This window comes from Macaca thibetana, chromosome 6 (genome assembly GCF_024542745.1).
Source record: "Macaca thibetana thibetana isolate TM-01 chromosome 6, ASM2454274v1, whole genome shotgun sequence".
Taxonomy (NCBI): Eukaryota; Metazoa; Chordata; class Mammalia; order Primates; family Cercopithecidae; genus Macaca; species Macaca thibetana.
In genome coordinates, this window is record NC_065583.1 from 137,882,695 (window position 1) to 137,900,314 (window position 17,620).

A 17,620-nucleotide genomic window follows, 5' to 3' on the forward strand; every position below is an offset into this window, starting at 1 on the left:
CCAAACACTGCATGTTCTCACTCATAGGTGGGAACTGAACAATGAGATCACCTGGACACAGGGAAGGGAACATCACACCAGGGCCTGTTGTGGGGTGGAGGGCTAGGGGAGGGATAGCATTAGGAGAAATACCTAATGTAAATGATGAGTTGATGGGTGCAAGAAGCCAACATGGCACATGTATTCCTATGTATCAAACCTGCACATTTGCACATGTACCTTAGAACTTAAAGTATAATAATAAAAAAATAGGCCTGGCTAATATACCCCATGAGAAATATAATGCTTCAGAAATACAGCTGTCAATCCCTATTTCATCAGATGTTTATAGGGTGCCTTACAGTTTTAAAATATTCTCATAAAATTATTATATTCTGAGTTTTTCACAATAAAATAATATAGATGAGAAAGAAAGAAATGGACATTCTCTTGTACTTGGGATTGTACATTGATATCATGTTTCTGGAGGACAATTCAAAAATATATACCAAAAGTTTCAATACAGTAGATATATTTTTTCATCCAGCAATTCCACTTCTAGAAATTTATCCTTAGAAGATAACTCTGCAACTACTCAGATTTGTATATACAAGAATGTTCTCTATAGTACCACTTACTTGCTACTAAATAAATGGGAAATAATCAAATTATCCTTTAACAGGGATTAAATAACTTTATGTTCGATCATACTACCCAGTCATAGAAAAAATAATGTCGACCTATATTTAATGACATAAGAAAATATGTACAACATGCTACTTCATTAGAAAGCAGCATATAAAACACTATGTATACAGAATTATCCAGCTATGTAAAATTATATGTATATGTGTGTGTCTATGCATTATAAGATGATTAGAAAATTGCTCAGCAAAATTTTAGCAGTGATTATCTCAAAGTGGTGAGATTTCAGGTGATTTTATTTTCTCCTTTTCTGCCTTTGTATACTGTTTTGCTTTTTTAAACAATTATCATGTAGTATAATTAAAATTAGAAAAATACAAAGCTATCTTCATTGGAAAAATAAACTTCACATTTTATTTTTCACGATCTTTATATTTAGAAAAGTAATCACCGCACTCCATTCAATTTACATCATCAATTATGTAAAAAGTAAAAATAAAATGGATTCGTTGTAGTTTACCTCAATACTAATACAATTTCTTTTTAAATATTTTCTCTCCTTTTTTCATTATTTCGATTAAAAAAAAAATCTGTTAGGGTGAGCCATTTCTTTAATAAGATTGCCTTCGCTGTACTGTAAGGGATAGGCACATGCAGCTCCTGGTGCAGCCAGAGAGCTAAGTGCGGAGCCACCTGCCTAACCACCAGTTGAACTGATCTGAGACCCCAAGGAACGCCAGTGGACTGTTCCACTTTCCAGGAGTAGGGGGGATTTTCTTAGAAATGTAACTTATTTAGTCCCAAATTCAATAAAAGAACTTAATGTTCCCAATCCAATCAACACAACAAATTACAATAAACAAATATGTGTAATAATATAAGTGAATCTGAGGTAGAATTTTGAACTTGAGCTTCTCTTTCTCTCTCCAATAGGCACTCACTTCGGAGAATGGTTTAATCCAGGAGTGTCCAATCTTTTGGCTTCCCTGGGCCACGTTAGAAGAATTGTCTTGGGCAACACTTGAAATACACTAAGGATAGCGGATGAGGTTAAAAAAAAAATCGCAAAAAAAAAAAAAAAAAAACCAACTCATAATGTTTTAAGAAAATTTACGAACTTGTGTTGGGCCACATCCAAAGTCGTCCTGGGCTGCATGGGCCCGCGGGCCGTCAGTTGGACAAGCTTCGCTTAATCCGAAGTATCCCTCGCAGGTAGGAGGCTCACTGTTTCTTTCACACTACTTAATAATTAGGTAATTCTGTAACAGCACCAAGACTCCAACCTCTGCCTCCCAGGTTCAAGCGATTCTCCTGTCTCAGCTTCCCAAGTAGGTGGGATACAGGCACACGCCACCACGCCCGGCTCATGTTTGTATTTTTAGTAGAGACGGGATTTCACCATGTTGGCCATGCTGGTCTCGAGCTCCGGACCTCAGACGATCTGCCCGCGTCGGCCTCCCAAAGTGTTGGATTACAGGCGTGAGCCACCGCGGCCGACCAATGTATTGTTTTCAATGAGGGTCACTCATTAAGTGTGTAATTAAGTTCAGCTAAATGTAATTTAATTTTTTATAATGTTCAATGTTTAACATAAACAGAAAAAAAGAATCGAGGTGCCCAGATTTCGGGTCATTATAGTTGAAGCCAGCTCAGATGGAAAGCTGAGGTTTTTACAAAGAACACAGGAGAAATGTAGGTTTGCGAGGGAGAAATGAACACGTTTTATTTCTCACAGTATTCATATTTAGAAAAGTAATGGTTGAACTCCACTTAATTTGTACCAATTATGTAAAAAAACAGATTCGTTGTAGTTTGAGTATCTCAATACGCATACGATTTCTTTTTAAATATTTTCCCTCCTTTTTCATTACTTACATTAAAAGAAAAAGTCTGTATTAGGGCGAGCCAGGTCTTTAAATAGCGAGATTGTCTTCGCTTGACTGTAATCTACAGCCCCTCGCCCTTCTTCCCTAATGCACGGCACAGGCACAGGAAGCCCTGGTGCCGCCGGGGAGCCACCTGCAGAGGCAGTAGTTGAGCTGGGACTTTACATGCCTTATCTCATTTACTTTTCATTTGTTTTTTGAGACAGAGTCGCACTCTGTCACCCAGGCTGGAGTGCAGTGGTGTGATCTCGGCCAACTGCAACCTCGGCCCCCGAGGATCAAGGGATTCTCCTGCTTCAGCCTTCCGAGTAGCTGGGATTATGGGCGCGCACCACCATGCCCGCCTAATTTTTGTATTTTTAGTAGAGATGGGGTTTTACCATGTTGGTCAGGCTGGTCTCGAACTCCTGAACTCAGGTGATCTGCCTGCCTTAGCATCCCAAAGGGCTGGGATTACACGTGTGATTTACTTTTTTACTCATTTACTTTTCACTGGAAAACCGAAGGACATTTTATTTCGGGAAATCAATTTGCTCAAAGATAACAGAACTAGTCGAAGTTAGAGCATGTGAGCCCAGATGGGACTCCTAAATCCATGCTTTTTCTGCAGTCCCATGCTGCTTCTAAAGTAAAGGACTTTGCTAGTTACTTAGGTCACCTCCCTCACTTTCAGTTGAAACCATTTAACCAGAAAGATAACACTTAAAATGGTCACCTTACTAGTTTGTGGTAGAACCAAAATGAAAAGGTTGACTTTGGGATTCAGGCTGCTTTCTTACTGTAGTGATTATGCCATTTTGTCTTTGGCTTTTAACCAATGTGGAATTAAAGATGAGAAAAATATTTTTAAAATTCTTTTTCTTAAAGCAGCTAAGGGCTTAAGAATATTAGTCCTCATTTTTGATAGCACATATAATAAGCAATTACCTATAATGCTATAGCATATGTACTACTTCTGTGATAACTTGGGTGTAAATCACCGTACAGAGCCTGGGCTTTTTGTTTCACATGATGGTGAATTAGGTCTCGCACAGCCTGTTTTTGCTTTCTCATAAATTCTCTGTGACTTAGGCCAATTATTTTCAAATAGTTTATTCATCAGTGAAATAGGTACAATGTTATAACGCCTTAGTCACAGCATATTCATTTCTTAGTAAAGCCAATGATGTTTCTTAGATTCTAATATGGGTAACATGGAAAGTTTCAGAAAATTTTGTGAAAAGTTGACTAGTAATCTTTATGTTTTGGAGGAAGGCACAAATTAAAGAGGGAAAACATTTTGTTAAATGTTCAATTGGTATTTAAGGATTTTTAAAAATACTATTGGTAATACAGTGAGATCCTATCTCTACAAAAACAATTTTTTAAAAATAAGCCGGGCCTGGTGGAACATGCCTGTGGTCCCAGCTACGTGGGAGGCTGAGGCAGGGGGATTCCTTGAACACAGGAGACTGAGGCTGCAGTGAGCCATGATCGCACCACTGCACTCCAGCCTGGGCAACAGAGCAAGACCCTGTCTCTTAAAAAAATGAAATAAAATAAAACTATTGTTTATCATTGCAAAATATTTACATCAGTCCTATGAGGTAGCGTTTTAAAACTGTGCACACTGGATTATTTTGGGTAATGTGCCTACTATCAGAGTCAGAATTGAAATTTCCCAATAATAACAAATATTTATTTAGAATTAATTATGTGCCAGGTGCTGTGGTAAAACTTTACAAGAATTATCTCCTTTAATTCTTACCCTTAGTCATATGAGTTAGCCACAACTATAATTTCCTTTTAAAAATGTTTATTTTATTCATTTATCTTTTTAGAGATGGGGTCTTTCTGTTGCCCAGGGTGGAATGCAGTGGCAAGATCATATTCTTGAACTCCTGGACTCAAGCAATCCTCCCACCTCAGCCTCCCAAGTAGCTAAGACTACAGGTATGTGCCACCAAGCCCAGCTAGTTTTTTGTTTGTTTTTTTTTTTTTTTTAGAGACAGGATCTGACTATATTGCCCAGGCTCATCTTGAACTCCTGGCCTCAAGCAATCTTCCCACCTTGGTCCCCACAAAGTGCTGGGATTATAGGCATGAGGCCACCACTCCTGATCCACAACTATAATTTCTAATTTATAGGTGAGGGAACTGGGATTTAGAAAGTTAAGTGACATCCACATTCTTAACCATTATGTGCATTATCTCCCAAGTATCTCTGAGTAAGTGAAAAGGTAAAATTTTCAGGTCCTCCTCTCGGTACTCTTATCTGATACTTTCAGGTAGCCTAACACCCAGTAAAAGTGACGTGTCTAATCCAGAAGTACTGGTTTTGGAGTAGGCAACATATATAAAAAGGCAAATATCCATGTGAGGTGCCATCCCAGGGTATCACAATCCTTGGATTTACCTTATCTTTAATAGTGCCTGAAGGGGTTCTTTTAACTTCAACTTTTGTAATAAAATACAATGATTTAATTGGGAATTACTGAACTCCATAGTAAACTCTATGATTAAAAAAATAATTAATATTGTGTATATATAAATATGCAAAGTACAAGTAATACAGAGTGTGGTTTCCATGTTAATCTCAATTACTTCTCACTGGGGAACTGGTGAAGGCTTCATCAAAGGTGATTAAGAGCAATAATACTGTTCTAATACTGTCCAGATCTTTCTTCCTTTTCATCCAGATTATTCTGTAAGGTCTATTGATAGTGTGTGTGCATGTGTATGTGTGGGTGTGTGTGTGATTCATGTCAATCTATATTTGATGCTAGTTTATATTGGTTTCTTATGTCAAGAGTAGCAAACTAATAGGAAGGAACTTTAATTCTGCTTATAATTGTTCTAAGTTCATTTATCAATTGGCAATTAGCAGAAGAGGAAGTGTCAGATCGGGGAAGAGAGCATTGAATGTTTTATGCCTGAGGGGCCAAACTGAGATGGTGGTGGGAAGAGGGAGTGGGGCTGGTAAGTAGTTAGGTTAGTCATGAAGGCACACAGTAACTGGAGGAAGAAGGAAGTAACCGAGTGGAGAAAGGGAGAGTGCTGGAGGTAAACTGCCTTTTTCACAATTTGGTCTATAACCAGCCCTGCTCTTTTTGCCTGAAATGTTTGCAACCTTTCTGTTTTAGCTTTCTACATAAATGATTTTTTAAATGAAAACTTGTAATTTTTTCCTTATTATCAATGTGATTTATATTTATTACAGAGAAGTTAGAAAATGCAAATAGTAAAAAAAGAGAAAAATAAAAATAAACTAAAACACTCATTATGATTTAATAACATTAAAATTAAGTTAACATAATAACTTAAAATTACTCAGAGACAACTCATTTTACAGTAGGATGTCTACCCTTCTAGCACAAGTAGGTTTCTGATTAAGTGCTAATACTCGTGATTACCATCTCAAGTCATATCAGTTACTTATTTAAATCTACATTTTCAATATTTGTTTTCCATGAAATTCTCTATTTTACATAGAAATGAAATTTCAAATTAACAATAGTAAAGCTTACACATAAAAATAATATAATATTTTAGGTGTAAAATTTGCTTCTATTTGACCTATTCCTGCAATATTGTATTTCTTCTTCCATATAAATCCTGCCACTTCATGTTTTTTAAAAATCTTGTTGATTTTACCCATATAAATTACTTATTTTGCACATTACCTTTAAAACTTAAAGGTTTAAATTGTTAAAAGTATTGAAAAGATAAAGGTAATTGTTAAATATGTTGACTTATAAAATAGGAACTTCTGGCCGGGCGCGGTGGCTGAGGCCTGCAATCCTAACACTTTGGGAGGCCAAGGCGGTGGACCACCTGATGTCAGGAGTCCGAGACCAGCCTGGCCAACACGGTGGAACCCCATCTCTACTAAAAATTCAAACATTAGCCAGGTGTGGTGGTGGGCACCTGTAATCCCAGCTAATCAGGAGGCTGAGGCAAGAGAATTGCTTGAACCTGGAAGACTGAGGTTCCAGTGAGCCGAGATCACACCACTTGACTCCAGCCTGGGCGAAACAGCAAGAGTCCATCTCAAAATAAATAAATAAATAAATAGAAACTTCTGTGCATAACAAAAACTCAAAGAATGTAAACTCAGAGACTATGTAGAGAATGTGGACCTATTTGGGTTTAGTTAGAAAACAAATTTTGAACAATGTCTATTAATTCTATAACCAAAACATTTGAACAATTAATTATCAGTTCAATTTGAAATTAGGTAATGTGATTTTCCACAGAAAGGCATTTCCATAGGATATTAATAGAGGTTATGTGATAACAGGATTTCATGATAAAAAATAGGCTAAACAAAATTTAACAGATTTTTTCATTGAGGAACATTTCATTGAGGAACGTTAATATGTTGATATGCATGATAAATCTTCAAATGGAAGAATATGGCCAAAGAATTCTTTATTTCTGGATCATTTTTCAACACTAATGTTCTGTGAGATAATTTGGGAAATAGTGGTATAGTGACTCGGTCTAGTTAAATCATCTTAAAGTAGATTTGGTACACACAATATTGTGTTGTCAATTTGTTTGTAAAAAAGTCAGTGATTTTCCAAAAAGTGTAATGTCAGTAAGTCCTATCTCATTTTACAGTCCACGGGTTTTATCCCTATGTTTTATTCCAATCTGTAGGTTATTTCTTGCCCTGATAGTATATGAGAGGAAAATAAAAACCAGAAACCTTACATTTTTAATGAAATATGAACATTTTGTGGGGAGGGGAGTGTCATTCATTCAAAACACATTTATAGAGTGCCTAGCCAAGCACTATGTTGCTGCTGAAACTACAAGAATAGTTAGGGGAATGGATTTTTTTTAAGTGTAAAATATATTAATATATTTAATATATTAAGTCCTACACAAACTAAGGAACAAGTGAAGAAAGTCTCCAGTTATTACTTCTTATAAAAGTCTGCATATTTTATCCCACTAGGATCAATTTTCCAGTTAGAATTTAGATTATATTTGATAATTAATTCAAGAAATGCTGGATTATTTGGTCTATAATTGTGATTATAACTTAATTTATATTTTCTCTTTATAAAATTTTTTTCATATTTTTTAAAGCTTTGAAATCCTTAGTCATTAAACAATTTGATATAAATCTCTTATATTTTCTTCTAGATGTGTACTGCTGATTTTTAACTCTTAACTCTTTAAAGTGCTTAGGATTTGGTAGATGATGAGACACTAAATAGGTTTTCCCAAATGTTCAGTCAGTTTTCACAGCACCATTTATTGAATAATTTTCCATCCCACCATCTTTCTTTATGAGAATTTTTTTTTTTTTTTTTTTTGAGACGGAGTCTAGTTCTGTCGCCCAGGCTGGAGTGCAACGGCGCGATCTTGGCTCACTGCAAGCTCCGCCTCCCGGGCTCACGCCTTTCTCCTGCTTCGGCCTCTACAGGTGCCCGCCACCACTCCCGCCGTTTTTTTTTTTTGTTTTTTTTTTTTTTAAGTAGAGACGGGGTTTCACCATGTTAGCCAGGATGGTCTCGATCTCCTGACCTCGTGATCCGCCCGCCTTGGCCTCCCAAAGTGCTGGGATTACAGGCGTGAGCTACCGAGCCCGGCCGGGAGATTTTATATGAGATGAATGTTGAACACCTTTTGGGCATCTGTTGAAATGATCGTATGTGTTTCCTGATTTCACTGACTGATATGATGTATTTATATTATCGTAATGGGTTCACATGTTCGCAATTATGTTATGAACTTAATTATTATGGCATATTCCTTAAGTTACTGTTGAATTGAAATTTTTAGTATTTAATTGAAGATTTTCTTTAGTTTTCATTTTAATAATTTTTTGGTTACATTTTAGTCTCAGAATTCTATTAGGCTAATAAAATGAATTGGATAATTTTTAACGATGTTTAACTTCTGAATAGCTTATAAAGCATGGGAAAATGCCATTCCATAAAAGTTTGATGAAATGATCTGTCTGGACTTAGCAATATTTCAGAGTAATTCTTTAATAATATTGAAAGTGTGTATCTTTTAGTTGGTTGTTCTTGATCAACTATAAAAAGTTTGGATAAAAGAAAGTATGAGGAAGAGAAATTAATTACTTTCAAACCCATCTTTCAGAGAGAACATTTTGGTGTATTTCTTTCTAATCGATTTTTTAAATAACAAAATTGGCACTATGATGTATTTTTTTCCTGATTTTCTATACCATATGTACTTTTTCTCCTATAATCTAATATCATTTAAAACATATATATATTTAAAAACAAGCATTCAATTGGTAGACATTTAAGTTTTTATTTCTGTGCAATTAGAAGTAGTACATCATTTTCCTATGAGTCCCTCCAAAATATTTTAAGTCTGTTCACATCTGAGTTTTATTAACTTACCTGAATAACCTATAATTTTTAATGATGGATTAATTTTGCTTTTACATTTAAAATTTAGAATTTCATCTGCACTTCACTTTAGTGGATGTAATGTGAGATTGCAGTTTTGCATTCATTTATTTGTTCAATGATTCATTCAGTGGATATTTATTAAGTACATATTCTATTATGTGCTGATAAACCAAACATAGTCCTTGCTCTAGTGGAATTTACAGTTTAGGGAGTGAAGACAGACATAAATCAAATAATCACACCAATAATGTACAACTACAAACTGAAATAAGTGCCCAAAATGAAAGGAAATGTGGGTTCCTTGGCAGCAGGGAGCATGATACCATTTAAAGTATTAGAAAGAGGGGCAGAGTGGCTGGCGTTGGACTGCAAGGTGGAGATAACTGAGAGACGAGACTGGGGAAGCAGGCAAGGATACACCATGCAGAGCCTTGTGACTTATTAAGAATTTTAATCTTTATCTTAAGAGTAATGAGAACTATTTAAAGATTTTAACAGCAGGCTTACATGATCAAATTTATGTTTGGAAAAGATCACTATGGAAGCAGAAGAAAGAGTTGGGGGGATGAGTGTCTTTGTGGATGGCAGAAGCCTGTAAGCTATTATAGTAACACAGGCAAGAAATGATGGTAGCCATTTCTGGCTATGAATAATAATTGATGACTAAGTTGTTGTTGCTGGAGACAGAAGTAGGCAGATTTTATGGATATTTACAAAACAAAATGAGTAAGATTTGGTGATTGATTGAATGGTTGGGGTACTGGTCAGGGGACAAGGGAGAGAGGTATTAAGGAAGACCTCTAGATTCCTGGCTTGAACAAAACTGGATTCACAAAAAGCCATTTCCCAATATCATTTGTTAAATAGGCTGTCATTCATCCTTGGCTTATGACATACTGAAGTTTCTTCCAACTATCTCTACATTTCTATGGCAAATACATTGCAACCATTTTAGTTTTACAATGTATTTCAATAATTAGAGAGGCGAACACACTCCACCAAAACTCTTCTTTTTAAAAATATCTTTGTTGGCTGGGCATTGTGGCTCATGCCTGTAATCCTAGCACTTTGGGAGGCTGAGGCAGGAGGACTGCTTGAGGCCAGGAGTTCAAGACAAGCTTGGGCAACACAGTAAGACCTGTATCCACCAAAAAAAAGCAACTATCCAGGGGTGGCGTTATGTACCTGTAGTCCAAGCTATTCAGGAGGCAGAGGCAGGAAGATTGCTTGAGCTCAAGATTTCAAGGTTGCAGTGAGCTATGATCATGCCACTGCACTTCAGCATGGGCAACAGAGCAAGACCTTGTCTCTAAAACAAACAAACAAAATATTTGTCTGTTTCCACCTATTATTCCATATGAAGTTTAGAATCTTTTTTCAATTGCTAAGAAAAAACCCTAGAAATTGAGAAGTTGTCTTTTAATTTTTATAGCTCTCAGTATAAAGTTTTATTCATTTCTTTATATAGATATCACATATTTCTTGTTAAAATCAATTTTTTTTTTTTTTTTTTTTTTTTTTTTTTTTTTTTTAAGATGGAGCAATCTCAGCTCACTGCCTCCTGGATTCAAGCAATTATCATGCCTCAGCCTCCTGAGTAGCTGGGATTACAGACGTGTGCCACTACGCCCAGCTAATTTTTGTATTTTTAGTAGAGACAGGGTTTCACCATGTTGGCCAGGCTGGTCTAGAACGCTGACCTCAAGTGATCCACCTGCCTCGGCCTCCCAAAGTGCTGGGATTACAGGTGAGAACCACGATGCCAGGCCTCTTGTAAGAATTATTCTACGTATTTTGTTGTTACTGTTATTGTAAATGCAATGAATTTAGTTTGTTTTAATGCAATAAGGTGACAAGATTGTGGAAGCTTGTTGAAGAAAGCTACAATGATGCTATCTCAGATATAAAACTTTTGGTAATTAAAGGGATCCTTCTTTGTCTGAGCCCAAATAGCTAACATGATTGTATTTTCTGTTTGATGTTGCAAGCAAGATATCTGAATGCACTGAACTTGAGACTGTAGAGAAAAAAATAAGAGAATGGATGAGTCTGTGAAGGAACCATAGTTATTAATATCAATACCAGTACCTGGGGAGTGGGTAGATGTTACTTGGAGTGTGCATTCATGTCCCATATCAGAACTGTCCTGTGCTAAATGGAATCACAGAATTTGAAGAACAGCTGAGCTATTTGGTAGAAATAAAATCGGAATTTCAAAAAACATTCACTAGTTTTCATTAGCATGAATTATGCTTTAAGTTTCTGCAGCTGACTTTAGAGAGATGTGTTTGAATTTTGTAAGCATCTGCCTTGTCAACATGGCTCTACTTGAAGAGGAATTGATTGAGCTGAAAGCAAACCCACAGAACCTCTAGGATTTTTTTTAATGAATATATACATCATATATTGCTATTCTGAAATTTCTGGCTCTGTAGTCAAATTCTTGCAACATTAGAGTCTTCCAACTCTTTTAATGTATATTTTCTTTCCTGAAACTATGGAAATAAAATCTAAGGACCACTTTCAATAATGTAAACCTGGACTGGGAATTGAGATGGGCCCTGTCTATATTCAGTTCCCCCTGCCTTTTTTTTTTTTTTTTTTAAGTTTCATTGAAATAGAATTCACATACCATACAATTCACCCATTTAAAGTGTACAATTCAGTGGTTTTTAAGTGTATTCACAGATATGTGCAATCATCACTACAGTCAATTTTAGAGCATTTTCATTACCTCAGAAAGAAACTCTATGCCCTTTAGCTATTCCCCTGCCCACCCATGCTCCCACCCTCAGCTTTAAACAGCCAGTAATCTACTTTCTGTCTGCATAGATTTCCATATTCCATTCATTTGAATGCAATTATATAGCATATGGTCTTTTGTGACTAGCTTCCTTCACTTAACATAATGATTTCAGGATCCACTCACGTTGCAGCATGTATCAGTACTTCATTCTTTTATATGGCCACATAATATACCATTATATGGATGCCATATTTTGTTTATGCATTTGTCAGTTGATGGACATTTGGGTTGTTCCCACCTTTTGGTGATTCTGAATAATGCTTCTATAAACAAATGTGTACAAGTTTATGTGTGGACATACGTTTTCATTTCTCTTGAGTATACACCTAGAAATAGAATTGCTGAGTCATATAGTAACTAGATGTTTAATCACTTGAGGACCTGCCAGACTGTTTTCCAAAGTGGCGCACCATTTTACACTCCTATCAGAATGCATAAGGATTGCAGTTTTCCTCTATATCTTTGCCAATAATTGTTGTTGTCTGACTTTTTAATTCTGGCTATCATAGAACCAAACCTTGTAAGTGAAGAATGAAAGCCTTGTAGTTTCTTTATTTGCTTTTCTCTGGTGATGTTAAGCATCTTTTCTTGTACTTATTGGCAATTCGCATTTCTTCTTTGGAGAAATGTCTATTTAGATTCATTGCCCATTTTAAGTGGGGTTTTTATTGCGTTTAAGAGTTTGTTATATATTATAGACATAGATCCCTTATCAGATACATGATTTGCAAATATCTTTCCTATTCTGTGGATTTTTTTTACTTTCTTGATGGTGTCTCTTGAACCACTAAGGTTTTCAATCTTGATGAAGTCCAATTTATGGTGTTTTTGGTGTCATAGCTAAGAATCCTGTCAAATCCAAGGTTATACAAATTTATCCTTATGTTTTTTTCTGAGTGTTTTATAGTTTTTCTCTTACATTTAGGTCATTGATCCATTTTGAGCTAATTTTTGCAAAATGGTGTGAGGTAAGGATCCTAGTCTTTTGCATGTGGCTACCCAGTTGTCTCAGCACCATTGGTTGAACAATAGCCTTTGGTTCTTGAACAAAGTTTGATCTGTTATATACCAGTATTCTCGCTGACTTCAAAATTACTTGAAGGCTAGTACTTGGCCCATAATTTTACATCTTTTTATAAATAAAACTCATTAAACTAATGTGACACTACTTTGTAATACTGTAAAACTAAATACTTTTTCTGGTTGTTGAGATATGCTCTCACTCTGTCACCCAGGCTGGACTGCAGTGGTGCCATCATGACTCACTGCAGCCTCTACCTCCCAGGCTCAAGCGATCCTCCCACTTCAGCCTCTCAAGTAGCTAGGACAAAAGGTTCACACCACCACACCTGGCCAATTAAAAAAAAAAATTGATTTTAGAGATGGGGGTCTCACTATGTTGCCCAGTCTGGTCTTGAACTGCTGGACTCAAGCAATCCTCCCACCTCAGCCTTCCAAATTGCTGGTATTACAGGCATGAGCCACTGTCCTCAGCCAAAAACTAAATACTTTTGAATAGCTAATAGGTTATAATTCTACTATTGTAATTTAAAATGTATGTGGCCCACATACATATGGATTTCTGATAGTTGTGATTCACTACTGGAAAACATGCAAACCTCTGAAATATGGCATAATCTTCACTTCCACCCTGTCATGCTAGTTTCTATCTTGCCACTAGGTGACATGAACAATCAAGACTATATTAATCTTGATTTAAAGGAACCAAAATGTGTGGTGATGGTAGGAACCAATGGTGAGTGGATAGATATTATGAGAAGATTGGTAGTAAGACAAATATGTTAAGAAGGAGTGATGAAAGTGAAGCAGCAAGAATGGTTAGCAAGCATGGGTTGCATTGGAGTTGCACCTCAGGGCGAGAACAGACAAACTACTTGGAAAGTTTGCTGTAAGCTTTCTAGATGTGGGTTGAAAGTATTATTAAGTTGAAAGTATTATTGTCAAGGAGAATTTGCTACTAAAAATAAATTATTAAATCACTTGACTGATTACATTAACTTTCTCTTTGATTCACCTTTCTCCACCCTCTCTTACATCCCATCCTTCAGTCAGTTGCCCAAGCTTCTGTTTTAATTGAAATTACAAAAGCAATATATAGCCACCTCAAGAGTCTGGATGAGAAAGTATTATGTCAATGAATATGAACATTTTTACAGCTCAATACATGTTTCTAAATTGTATGAAATTTCCAAGTTCACCACACCTTATCCCTTTTGTGGGGTAATGTTATAGGTACTTTTTTTTATTGTTAATTGTAGAGCTATTCTAAAATGCAAATTTTATCATGATATTATCCTGTATATAAAGTTCTTTCATATTTATTTGTTGAGTGTGGGATAATATCTGCCTCCCAGGTTCAAGCAATTCTCATTCCTCAGCCTCCCAAGTAGCTGGGATTATAGGCATGCTCCACCACACTTGGCTAATTATTGTATTGTTAGTAGAGATGGGGTTTCACCTTGTTGCCCAGGCTGGTCTCAAACTCGTGACCTCAAGTGATCTACCCACCTCGGCCTCCCAAAGTGCTGAAATTATAGGTATGAGCCACCACGCCCCACCTAAGAATGTTATCTGTCAATGTGTATATGCTAATTCAAAATTCCTTTAAGAAGCTCATACTCTGATACTCTTAGAATATAGCAATATTCAAAAAAAATAGGGAATTAGAGACTTACTTATATTCAGAGGCATACTAAACTCCTATCAGTGAATATAATAGCTACATTGTAGTCAGAATAGTTTTCAAACCAGTTTTCTGGTGAGCATCGCTTAAAGAGCCAGATTTCACAACTATGATGTTTTATAGCAATATTGTGTACAGAATGATAATCCAAAAGATTTAATGTAAACACAAAATTAAACTTAAGCATGATCATTTCTAAGCTCCTAGACAAAATGGACATTCAAAAGTTTTTACAGAAATTCTGAAAGATGTGCAATATGTTCTTTAAATTAAAAATACTTTTCCATCTATATTGTCAAATACTACTATAGCTCTTCTAAATTCATAATGTAAGCTATTTTCCCATACATCAAGCAAAAGTTACATCATTTGGCTAGATATGATTATAAGGAATCATCTGACTGAATTGGAGAAAGCTGATGAATGTTGATGTTAGAATTAGGAAGAAGGCAATGCTGAGTGTTAATTGTACAGTTTTTGTAGAGTTAATTATAGGTGCTTTAAAAGCAGTACAGAATTCAACAGTGTAAGATGGAAAGAAACTGATAAATCAGAAATATTACTATTAAATTTTGGTTTTGGTGCTTTTTAAAAGAGAAAATAAAATATTTCAAATGTCTAACGAAAAATGTTAAAAGCAGTATTCATGTATAGGTACCAATTCCTGACTAAACTTTTATATTTAGTTTTTTTAGCAAAAGAGAAATTATTTACTCAAACCTCCTGATTTTGTTCACTGGAGGTCACTTTTTTGATGCTTTTCCTAATCTGTCACCATTCCTTACTCTGGAATAAGACATGGGCTATTTTCTCACCAGCCTTTGTTTGGTTTTTGAGTTTATTGAGTTTATTGTTAGTCAGAATCTTCCTTTTTTTTTTTTTTTTTTTTTTGAGATGGAGTCTCTCTCTGTTGCCCAGGCTGGAGTGCAGTGGAGTGATCTCGGCTCACTGCGAGCTCCACCTTCTGGGTTCACGCCATTCTCCTGCCTCAGCCTCCCTAGTAGCTGGTACTACAGGCACCCACCACCACACCCGGCTAAATTTTTTATATTTTTATTAGAGACGGGGTTTCACTGTGTTAGCCAGGATGGTCTCGATCTCCTGACCTCATGATGTGCCTGCCTTGGCCTCCCAAAGTGCTGGGATTACAGGCGTGAGCCACTGTGCCGGCCAGAATCTTTTAGATTGTTAAATGAAAACTAGATAAAACGGGAATACCTATACTATATATCATAGATTCTGAAATGTTGACTTTGGTGACAAAGTTACTAGTTTTTATTGGACTTTGACATGAGTTAACCCATTATTATGCTTATCAATAAGGAATAGTTCATGGTAAAGCTATTGCCACTTCATTAATTTAATTTTTTAAAATTCATAATAGCTGTTTTTCATGGGTGAAAACATTTAAAAGCTTAGGCTGTTTATCCAATTCTAATAGCCCACATTCATCACAACTCGTGTGTAAAGGAAACAAATAATTAGAAGTAGTAACTAACACTGGTTGCATTGAGGTTTCTTTGGTATTACAATGTCTCTAGGCCGGACGCCTTTGCTCAGGCCTGTAATCCCAGCATTTTCCCAGGCCAAGGCAGGGGAGATCGTGCAACTGCACTCCAGCCTGGGTGACATAGTAAGACTCTGTCTTAAACAAAAAAAAGTCTCTAGGACTGATGAGCTGTACATCTTGGATATCATCACTGTGATTAACTGACTTGACGCCAGATGCCAATATATAAAATGCCAGGATAATATAGCATTATAAAAGAATATACCCTTCAAGAAGTTTACAGTCTACTTTCTAGTACTCAAAATCATATAATTTGCTTTATTTTTGGCTGGAGATTGGAGTTTTATTATAACTCAAATCAGTCTCCTCGACCATTTGGGGATCAGTTTTTGAGGATAATTTGGTGGGTGGGGGAAGGCAAGTGAATCAAGAGTGCTGATTGGTTGGGTTAGAGATGAAATCATAGGGAATTGAAGCTGTCCTCTTGCTCTCAGTTCCTGGGTGGAGGGCCACAAGATCAGATGAGCCAGTTTATTGATCTGGGTGGTGCCAGCTGATCCATCAAGTGCAGGGTCTGCAGAATATCTTAAGCACTGATCTTAGAAGCAGTTTCAGGAGGGTCGTGGCCTCCAGCTGCATGACTAGAAATTAAACTATAATTTCTATTCTTGTGCCTGCTTTGTTAGTCCTACAAAGGCAGTCTAGTCCCATAAATGATTCGCTTCTATGAATCACTTTCTTGAAATTACTGGTTGCATATTGAATTTGTATGACTGTTCATATATCAATGAAATTAAATTTTTCAACAAAATTTAAGAAGTTTGTCTACTTAATAATGAAGATATGTTCCATGTCCTATGGAGATAGTGCTTAAGAAGTATATTTTTAGAAGGAATAAACACATGAATAAAAGTATATATGGTATGTTTCCACAAACCTTGAAACGAGTAAGGGGCTAGACTAGCTAATTCATTTGGTTATTTAACTAAACATGTTTGGGTCTTTACATTTTTTATTTTGATGCAGTTAGCTAACGCTCAGCTCTTATAGTTTTACTTCAAATAATAAAGAGATCACATCTATTCATTCAATATGCACCCATTCTATCAGGCATTTTAAAGTTCTTAGACAAAATTAAATAAACTGACATAATCACTTAGCTACTAGATTCCTCCAAACATCTCTCACAAAACAGATATTACTTTATTTGTTGTGTTAATAAACAGTAGTGGAAACAATTCTGTTCTCTAATTTTAAACTGAAAAATATTGTCCTTATTACTTCGCTATAATAATTTTTATTAAATTTTATCCCTTGTTTCTTAGATTAAATGCACATAAATTTGATGTACAATCTAGATATTTGTACCAACTTTATAGTTTTAAAATGTGTCTATTTATGGCCTAATTTCAACTTTAAGTGAAAATGGAATTATTAGGAAATATTCACTGTTACATTTGGCTAGCAATTCATCATGGCACTAAGGTACTGTTTTCCATGGTTTTTCCATCTTGGGTTATAATACTGAGACATTTCACTTGTATATTTCCACATTTGATTTTTCTTCCAATTTATTTCCTGCAAGGTAATTCTGAGTCATAATTGTCACTCTATCCTTATTTGATACATTGGTCACCTTTCTCTCCTTATGACTGTTTTTTTGGTAAACCCAAAAAGTGAGCAGGGGCCATATAGTTAAATTCAAAACAG

General features: G+C 35.8%; 1 protein-coding gene across 1 annotated transcript in view; it reads left to right on the plus strand.

The window, feature by feature from the left end:
• Positions 1-1,703: 1,703 nt before the first annotated feature.
• The window catches only part of NIPBL (NIPBL cohesin loading factor), a 214,916-nt gene continuing 198,999 nt past the window's right edge, over positions 1,704-17,620 (plus strand). The window contains exons 1-2 of the mRNA XM_050794499.1: positions 1,704-1,836; positions 4,331-4,442. The gene's annotated coding sequence lies outside the window, so the exon portion shown is untranslated. The remainder of the gene's footprint in view (positions 1,837-4,330; positions 4,443-17,620) is intronic.